The sequence below is a fragment of the Dreissena polymorpha genome, chromosome 2 (genome assembly GCF_020536995.1).
Source record: "Dreissena polymorpha isolate Duluth1 chromosome 2, UMN_Dpol_1.0, whole genome shotgun sequence".
Classification (NCBI taxonomy): Eukaryota; Metazoa; Mollusca; class Bivalvia; order Myida; family Dreissenidae; genus Dreissena; species Dreissena polymorpha.
In genome coordinates, this window is record NC_068356.1 from 39,930,793 (window position 1) to 39,940,474 (window position 9,682).

The following is a 9,682-nucleotide window of genomic DNA, read 5'->3' on the forward strand; positions in this document are numbered from 1 at the left end:
GTTAACCCGGTGGTGGGCAGGGATCAAGCTCTTGTGTAAATAATTGTATACGTGGTATCAAGAAATTTGGAAATATAAATAAATAAATGTTTTACCACATTCCATAGCACGTATGGACAACACACTATGTTGTTTTTTCTACGAATAAGTCTCGCCGTTAGCAACACACATGTTGGACAGAACTGGGGAGAACTTTCGCTCAAGAATTATTTCGAAACTTCCTATTTTTAATGATATTGTTAGAAATATTGATAATTCGAGCCAATTGTCAATTAACTCCATTTTAGATAAATTCACAGCCATAATTCGCAGTGAAGCGGATGAGCTATTCTCAAAATCGTACAAGTACAGTAATAAACCTTCATTCAATACTGACAGTAGTTTAAAGCATGCAGATTGGTTTGACAACGAATGCATTACTGCACGAAATCACTACCATGACGCTTTAAAATATTTTAACCTTAACATGACCGATTTCAATAGAATAGTGTTGTGCGAAAAGAAGTGTTTATAAGAAATTAATTATGAAAAAGAAAAATATTGTATATCAGCGTAAAATGGCAGAAATTGAAAGTTTTAAAAGTAAAAAGCCGAAAGATTTTTGGAAAATTTTCAAATAAAAAAATAAAAGTAATTGCAATAAAATTCCAATAGATGTATTTAAAGAGTATTTTGAAAATTTAAGTAATACTAATTCGGACAATCATAATGCACAGGCAGAATTTTTTTGTTCGAACAATGACTTAGACATTGAAAATTGTACTTTTCCAGAATTAGACCAACCAATAACGGAAAATGAGTTATTAAATGCATGTAAACACTTTAAGCGTAATAAAGCGTCTGGTGGTGACTGTATTTTAAACGAATACTTTATTGAGTGCATTGATATCTTATCCAGTCATTTGTGTGACGTGTTTAATAGTATTTTAACCTCGGGCTATTTTCCTGAAAAGTGGACAGAGGGTATAATTATACCATTGCATAAAAAAGGCTCTGAGGACGATGTAAATAATTATAGAGGGATAACCCTTGTTAGCTGGTTTTCTAAGCTATTTACAACTATTTAAAACAAGCGCATTGAATTATTTTGCGAAAATAATGCTAAAATTTCGGATGCACAATTCGGATTTAGAAAAGGTTGTTCAACTGTTGATGCCATATATATTCTTATGTCAGTTGTACAACATTTTTTAAATGAAAATAAGCGTCTTTATGTTGTTTACGTAGATATGCTTAAATGTTTTGATAGCATATATCGCAATGCATTGTGGCTAAAAATTTACAAATCCGATATACAAGTCAAAATATTACGAATAATTAAAAATACGTATGAAAATATCAAATCATGTGTAAAAGCATGCTCGACGTACTCTGAATACTTTAGCTATGCCGTTGGTTTACGGCAAGGGTAGGTAATGTCTCCTATTCTATTTTCATTGTTTGTCGAGGACTTAGAACTTTTTTTACAAGATAGTGTCCATTCTGGTTTAAATATAGATGATATAATTTTAATTTTACTGTTGTTTGCAGACGATATGGCGATTTTGGGTAAATCACCCGAAGAAATACAATCTCATTTAGACAACCTTTACCTTTATTGCAACTCATAGGGACTTAATGTTAATACTAGCAAAACAAAAATAATGGTTTTCGGAAAAAGGGTAGAATTCGCCGAGATGAGATATGGACATATAATGGGGAAACTATAGAAGTCGTCGATAATTTTAACTATTTGGGTACTGTTATTAATTATGCTGGTAGTTTTATATTAAGCCAGGAGCAGTTAGTAGGTAAAGCTCTTAAGGCTATGAATACTTTGCTTTATAAATGCAAACAGTATGATCTAAAACCTAGAATATGGTGTCAATTGTTTTTTTTTTGTTTTTTTTTATTCAATATAAAACATACAATGTAAATATGTGCATAAGAAAGAATAAAAGTGGTATAATACAACAGTAATTATGTCAAACACATATTATACATGATATGCTAGGATATACTGTTTTTTTTTGCTTTGGTTGCATGTGGTGTATGTTGTTATTTTTAAATGTAAAAATCAATCCTATAGATGAGTTGCGTAGAGTTAAGTAGAAGACAACTGGACTGGGTTATGAAAGTTTATGCGTTTCCATTTTTGTTCAAAAATATGAAGTTTATCATTATTGAGGGCTATTTCTTTTTCAATGTGGATCTTTAGTTTTAAATAGTTTATAAAACAGTTGAAAGTAGGTATTTGTTTTTTATATTTGAAGCTAAATATAAAATATTTCATTAATATAATAATGTGGTTCACAGTGTTATTAATTTCTGGTATTTTAAAATTATTCACACCGAAACTGATATTTAAGAGAGACAGTTTTAATTTTAATTGTTGGTTCTCTAGAAATGTTGTTAACTGGTTCCATAGAATTTGAATATGTTTGCACTCCCAGAAAAGGTGTTCTATTGTTTCAATGTGCTCGCTGCATATATCACATAAATTTGTGTTGGATAGGTTGCATTTAAAAAGGTATTTATTTGTAGCTATTATTCTATAAACATATTTATATTGAAAATTTCTCAGTGTGCTATCAATAGTTGTTTTATATGGTATGATAAATATTTGTTTCCAATTAAATTCTTGTTCTCGAAGAAGGCTTCGCCATTTATTTTGAATCTTGGAGTTTTCTGCAGGGTGTTTAATTTGTAGTTTGTAAAATATTTTGTTTGTTTTGTTTTGTTTTGCAAGTATGTTTTCCGTGAATGATGTTTGAGTACATGGTGTGTTATTTGTATTAATTGTAGATTTAAAATGTATGGGTATGCTTTTAATTAATGTGTAATACATTAGGAAATTGCCCGAAGGTATTCCGTATATATAACATATATTCTCAAAAGAATAGAAGTCTTTTATTCTGTAATCGTACAATTGGTCGACATATTTAATGGGTTTTTTTCAAACCAATGTTTATAAAAAAAAGTTTTATTGTTTGAAGTTATGTCTTTATTGTTCCATAAAATAGTTTTACTGGTGATTTGGGTTTCTAGATTATGAGTAACATTAGTCCATGCCGATAAAACATTAGACAGAAATATGTTTTCGTTTGCAATTTCATGCAAAATGGTATTGCTGATGTTACATTCAAAAAGTAAGGAGTCGCCATATTTTTTTAGGATTTCCTGGTAGAATAATTTCCATTTACTTGTATTGGTATTTTCTAGATATCTTTTAACCCAGCTGCATTTGATTGCATTCAAGAATGAGTCGATGTCTGTTAATTGGATTCCTCCATTTTCTACAGATTGAATTAACTGAGTTCGCTTAATTTTATCAGGTTTACCGTCCCATATGAAATTAAATATTTCTTATTGTATATCTTTTATAATATCATTTGGTGGGTTTGGGAGAACTGTTAGTGTATAGATTAATTTAGGGAGTGCAAATGTTTTCAACACCGTGTTTTTTCCGATTAGTGTAAGTTTACGATGCTGCCATGATTTTAAACAATTTTTAAATTTTTGTAATTTAGGCAGTATATTTTTTAGAACTGTTTCATTTTCATTGTTTGTAAAGGTTATTCCTAACGTTGTTGCTTCATCTGATGTCCAGTGGAATTTCATTTCTTTTTTAAGTTGAATACTACTTTGTTTAAATTTACCTACTCGTAGCACAGTGCATTTACTTTTGTTAAGTTTAAGACCCGATGCCATTCCAAAAAGGGTAAGCGATTCTATAAGATTATTTAATGAGTCAATATTGTCATTTAAAAAATAAGTTGCGTCATCAGCAAATAGGGACTGTATAATATCTTCGTCAGGTTCTAGCGATATTCCATTTATATGTTTATTTGATTGGATATAGTGTGATAGATACTCGATGCATATAATAAATAAAGAGGATGAGAGTGGACATCCTTGTCGTACCCCTCGTTCGATGTTAAAACTGTTTGAGAAGAAGCCATTGTTAATTATTATACTGTTAATATCGGTATAAAATAGTTTTACCCATTTAATTAGACTTTCACCGAAATTCATATTTTCTAAGCAAGAGAACATAAACGAATGGTCTAGTGAATCGAAAGCCTTTTCAAAGTCTGCAAAGAAGATGAGGCCAGAATTGTTTGGTTGGTTGAAATAATTTATGCATTCTTGTATCAGACGTACATTTTCACCAATGTATCGTCCTTTAATAAAACCAGATTGAGATCTTGAAATGATTGATGGTAATACTTTTTTTTATTCTGTTTGATATACTTTTAGTTGCAATTTTATAATCATTGTTAAGTAGACTAATTGGGCGCCAGTTTGATAAGGATTCTAGGTTTTTTCCAGGTTTTGGAATGAGTGATATTATACCTTGTTTTTGTAGCGTAGTTAGGTTTTTGTTGTTAAATGAATAGTTAAGTGAATAAATTAAATGTGTTTTAATATCGTTCCAGAATATTTTATAAAATTCGACTGTGATGCCATCAGATCCTGGACTTTTGTTATTTTGCATTTCTTTAAGTGCTAATCCACATTCATATTCATTAAGTAATCCGTCGCACAGTTGTTTTTCTTCTTGATTTAAAGCATGATGTGTATTTTTAAAAAGGGTGTTATTTTCAACATGTTTTCGTTTATAGAGGGTTTCGAAGAATAAACATTGTTCTTCTAGTATTTGAGTTCTGTGTGTTATATCTTCGCCATTAACTACTAATTTGTGTACAGTTTTTTGTTCACTTCTACGTTTTTCGATGTTTGCGAAGTATTTTGTATTTTTTTCATTGTGTTCAACATGCTGTGCACGTGCTCGTAGTATAATTCCATTGAGTTGTGTATGATAAATTCCTTCTAATACTTGTTTTTTTAATGTTTTTTCATTCTCAATGTATTTGGTATCGTTTGTGTTTGTTTCATGTAATTGTTTTTCAAGTGTTTCAATGATTTTTATAGTTTCAGTTTCAAGTTTGTGTGTTTCTTTTTGTTTGAATGACGTGAATCTAATTGTTGTGTTACGTATATTTCCTTTCATTACTTCCCATAGGGTGTTTGGGTTCGCATCTTTATTATTTTGAACTGTGTTGAGTATTTCTTGTTTTATTTGTGTTTGATATTGTGTATCTAATAAGATGCTGTTATTAATTTTAAAGTATCCTGGGCCTCTTTCAGGTTGTATATTGTGTAGTTTAAGTTCAACTAGAGAGTGGTCAGTCATAAATCCTGGTTTTATGCTACATGTGTCAATAATGTTGCAAAGTGATTCAGATATTAAAAAATAGTCTAATCTACAGAATATTGTTGGCTTTGTGTTTGAGTGCCAGGTGAATTTGCTTTCGTTTGGATATGTTGTACGCCAGATGTCTATCATGTTGTAGTTTTCAATTATGTTGTTTAAAATATTTCTATTTTTGGGATGGGTATAAAGGTTTCCCTTTTGTTTATCTATTAATGGGTTAAGGACAGTATTGAAATCACCGCCGACTATAATGTTTTTATCTTGATTATTAATTATGAAGGATTGTAATGTTCGGTAAAATGTGGAATCATCAATGTTGGGGCCGTAAACGTTGATCAATGTTAAATGTGTTTCGTGTATTTTGGTATCTATACTGGCTAGTCTGCCAATTATTATTTCGTTAAAGTTATCGACTGTAATCCCTATATTATTTTTTATCAGAAAGGCAATTCCTTGTTTATTAGAATGTTGTCCACTGAGATAGATGTCTCCGTCCCATTCATCTTTTAAGGTTTGTGTTAAAGTATGTGTCAAGTGACTTTCTTGTAGTAGGCATATTTTTTTTTTTCGTCTAACCATTTGAAGATTTTAATGCGTTTGTCTTTATTGTTTAGCCCTTTTACATTCAGAGTGCATAATTTAATCATTTAAAGAGAGGGAGGGTGTGTAAATATTATTGTGTGGATTTATCCAGTAAGTTTCTATTTTAAAACATGTCCAGTAGGTTTCTCTTATAGGACATAAGATGTCCATACATACATACAAACGTTTAATTAGTACACAGCATACATCAACATCATTTTTAACTCTAATTTTCTGCATTTTAAGATGAAAGCAATTCAGCAAATTAAGTACAAAGAAACAAAGAAACAAGAACAAAAAAAAACAAAGGGATAGCAAGGTAAAACAAATGATCGTGATTACAAACAAATCAGTTTGTTTACATCAAAATACATGATTTTACAACAGATCTTTTACATATATGTGTTAAAGAAGTGACTTTTACAACATAAATGTTTTGAACGTATCATTGTACGTGATTCATCTTATCGCATCCAATGCAGAACATATAATATGATATTGAGAATGAGACAAAAGCACCCGATTCTTACGCATAATGACATTTAAATACTTAAAAGCATACTGTCTTAGATCAAAAGCATGTTTTCAAGTTATTTACATATACTTATATATATTTACATCTATATAAATAAATACTGACATACACAATCACTCACAAAAACATTCCCATATACATTTATATCTATATCCCAAATAAATGCATAATTTCTTAGATCAAAAGCAAGTAGATAACTGCATGGGATATTTTTTGAGTAACATGTGTACCTACATATATTTATATATATATTAACATCTATATAATTACTGACATACACCGTCACAACACAAAAAAAACATACCCATATACAGCTAAATATATATATTCTAAATAAATGCATCTTTAAGTATACATCAAAAATACAATCGTTATTGTGAGAAGAAAGGAACCGCACAAATAAAGCAGCATCAATAAATCAAGTATTATTCCATGCAGCTTAAACTTTGTCAAGTAAGCTTGCTATGGCAGTTTTAGCAGATTAATTGTTTCAATAAAAATAGTATAGATATTTCATTTTTTTAAATAATATTCAGTCACACAGCCATAAATTATACTCATAGTGCGTGCTTAATCATAAAACATGGCTCACACAGGTAGTTTTAGCAGATTAATTGTTAACTAGGCAAAAGCGTTCTTGAGTTATCATCCGAAAATCATTTTATTATTTTGGGTCACCGTGACCTTGACCTTGTGACCTCAAAATCAATACGGGTCATCTGCGAGTCATGATCAATCTACCTATGAAGTTTCATGATCCTAACCATATGCGTTCTTGAGTTATCATCCGAAAAAACATTTTACTATTTCGGGTCACCGTGATCTTGACCTTTGACCTAGTGACCTAAAAATCAATAGGGGTCATCTGCAAGTCATGATCAATCTACCCATTAAGTTTCATGATCCTAGGCGAATGCGTTCTTGAGTTATCATCCGGAAACCATTTGACTATTTCGGGTCACCGTGACCTTGACCTTTGACCTGGTGACCTCGAAATCAATAGGGGTCATCTGCGAGTCATGATCAATCTACCCATCAAGTTTCATGATCCTAGGCGTATGCGCTCTTGAGTTATCATCCGGAAACCATTTTACTATTTTGGGTCACCGTGACCTTGTCCTTTGACCTAGTGACCCCAAAATCAATAGGGGTCATCTGCGAGTCATGATCAATGTGCCTATGAAGTTTCATGATCCTAGCCCCAAGCGTTCTTGAGTTATCATCTGGAAACCACTTGGTGGACGGACCGACCGACCGACAGACCGACCCACCGACCGACATGTGCAAAGCAATATACCCCCTCTTCTTCGAAGGGGGGCATAAAAATAAAAATAGAATGGATATTTCATTTTTTAATAATAAAATGTCAATTGTTTGATGCCTTTGTTGGCTCTATTTTAAATTATGCATCGGAGATATGGGGTTTTAATTAATTCAAAGATATTGAATTAAAATTTTTGTAAAAAGTTGTAAAATGTTAAAAGCAATACATGTAATGCAACGGTGTATGGTGAATTAGGTAGACACCCACAGTATGTAAATAGATATGTTCGTATTGTAAATTATTGGCTTAAAGTTGTTAATAGTGAAAATATTATCATAAAACTGTGTATAACCAGGAGATAAATGATTGTGATAAAGGGTATAAAAATTGGGTTTCGAATGTGAAAAAAATTATTAAATGATTATGGATTTTCATATATATTCGAAAATGCAAATATGATTAATGCAAATACGTTTTTATGTGAATTAAAATGAAGAATTGTGGATGCTTTTAAACAAGAATGGTTTGGCAATATGAACGATAGTTCTGTTTTAGATATGAAGAGAATATTCAAAACAACTCTTGAATACGAAACTTACTTAGATTTAATGCCAAAATGTTTGCGTACATACTTTGTTTAACTAAGGGCTTCTGCCCACCCTTTAAGAATTAAAACTGGAAGATACGCACGTAATAATATTCCCCGTAATGAAAGATATTGTCAATGTTGTGATCAAAGGGACATAGAGAATGAATTCCACTTTATATGTAAATGTCCATGTTTCCAACAATTAAGACAAAAATATATATAAATTGTTTACTATGTGAATCCATCAGTTTTTAAGTTCCATACTTTATTGAACTCAACTTGTAAAATTGAAATTATAAATTTGTGTAAATATATGAAGGAAGCTCTAGCCGCAAGATATTCTATCACAAATAATATTGCCAGCGAAAACTAAAGTAGTTCCTTAGTGCTGGTAAAACGATATATATTTAACTACGGTAATGTAAAGTCGTTCTTCTTTGTTAAATATACTTTGTCTCAAATTGTTATATTACATTTTTATATTGTTATAACTCATATGTTGTAATATATAGACACGTGACAATATTTTGTATTATATTTTGTGTATTTAGACGATGTACATTTGTATAAGTCTTAATAAACTGTCTGCTGTGTTCTGTTCTGTTATGTTAACCCACACACGCGTTATATAGTATTAAGTTTTTCCTGCAACCCAATATGGATCGAATGCGGCTTAATTCTTACAATACACTGGTATTTTTCAAGAACAGCCACGGTGACATAAACGGAACATATGTAATATTTTTCCATGCAAAATATGTATGTAGAGGTCTCCGTAACGTGCGCACCCACTAAATATGACGTGCGAAATGTTAAATTGATTGAGATTTGAGATTTTTTTGATTGTAATTAAGCTAATTAACACGCTGGGTATGCGGATACTTTGATAACAGATGGCACTTCGATACCAGATAACAACAAAAACCACTCGCGAGAGGTAAGTTCATCAGGTTTTTTTAAAGTTATATCATAGATTAGTTTTTTAGACAAGGCACATGGTCGAATTTATAAATGGTGTATCCTTTTCTATTGCAAAAAAAACATCACGGAAGAATTGTAGATTTTTTCCCAAAAATTAGAAAATTCGGTCGGAAAACAGCATAAACTGGATGAACAGTAAACATTTCAATAAAACAAACTACTTAGAAATATTGCAAGAAATTGTTTGATATTCCAGCATGAAGAGTTATCACTGTGCTTCATATGCTGAAATTTTGATAGTATTCAGTGAAATATAGAGGAAGATAGAGCATGTTTTAATAGGTGGTGTTCTTGAAGTTGCGGATACTTTGATTCCCGATATAGGACACTTCGGATAACAGAGACTTTCAACAAATTGGGCACTCTGATAACCGAGTTTTTTCTTTTACCTGAAATGCATTTATGTATATTATGGCTATTCTTACCAAACATTTTGAAGAGCGAAGCAATTTGCATTGTCAAGCCCGACACATTGGGAATCTATGCATTACGTAATTACACATGTAAAATATGACCAACGGCGTTGTTCGTTTT